The 1,014-nt window shown below is 39.3% G+C and overlaps 1 protein-coding gene across 1 annotated transcript in view; it reads right to left on the minus strand.

Moving 5' to 3' along the window:
- Nucleotides 1-1,014, minus strand: part of LOC119586243 — a gene marked incomplete in the record, with an annotated part of 139,392 nt that overhangs the window by 7,351 nt on the left and 131,027 nt on the right.

The following is a 1,014-nucleotide window of genomic DNA, read 5'->3' on the forward strand; positions in this document are numbered from 1 at the left end:
TACAATATATAATGCCTAGGCATTATAAATTTGCCAGTGTATTATTTAGTAGATAATTTCCAATAGCCAATAGTCATAATAATAGCACTAAGATGCTGAAATAAATTACACTTTCTGGAGGGATTAGGCCTTGCAAGAATTAAGTTTAAGAGTACCACTGCCTTCTCTCATGCCATGCACTTTTAAGGGAAAAAGTAATTAACAACAGAAAACAGATATAACATTAAATTCAAGAAATAGAACTTCTGTAATCATCAACATAGATATCAATAAGAGCGAAGAAAAAATTAATGACTCTGTAGTTTATTCAGATGGAAGATAACAGTTTTCTCATATGTTAATGCCCTCCAATACAGTCTTGGTTTATCAGCCTTATGCACTAATACATCTAGAATAAACTTAAACTGAGTTCCGTCACCAAAACAATTATTTCCATGCAGGCAGATATTCAGCTTCCTTCTATATGATTTAGTAGCTTTGTTACTATAACTGTTGCTGCCAGAATGTTCTTCTGCATCTCCCAATCAAAGCCTGAGCTTATGATTCACTGAACAGTCCGGGAGAAGAGTCAACTGTGGAAATACCCGGAAGGAAAGGGCTTCTCCCTGATTTCTGGTCTGGACTTTCAACCTCTGGAAGTACATGACTCTCTTGGTTAGACTCTGCAGCAGCTGGGTGAAGCTGCATATGCAGGGCAGAGTGACCAACTGGAGGCAAGTAGCCATTGAAAACTGAGGGAGATGAGTGTGTTCTGCGCCAAGGTCTAAACCCACTGATAGAGAATGGGTTATATTGATTGTTGGGTTGGTAGCGTTGTTCATTTACTGCTGGGTAATGAGGAACATTACTGAATTGGGGCTGATGCTGTGCTTGTGGAATATGTTGTGGCTGATTTGACTGCTGAATAAACTGTGGTTGTGAATTCAACTGTGGACTAAACTGCAGTGGACTGTCTGACTGTTGATTAAATTGTGACTGGGCACCAGAATCTAAAGCTGGTGTCCGTACATCTAC

This window comes from Penaeus monodon, chromosome 21 (assembly GCF_015228065.2).
Source record: "Penaeus monodon isolate SGIC_2016 chromosome 21, NSTDA_Pmon_1, whole genome shotgun sequence".
NCBI classification, from domain to species: Eukaryota; Metazoa; Arthropoda; class Malacostraca; order Decapoda; family Penaeidae; genus Penaeus; species Penaeus monodon.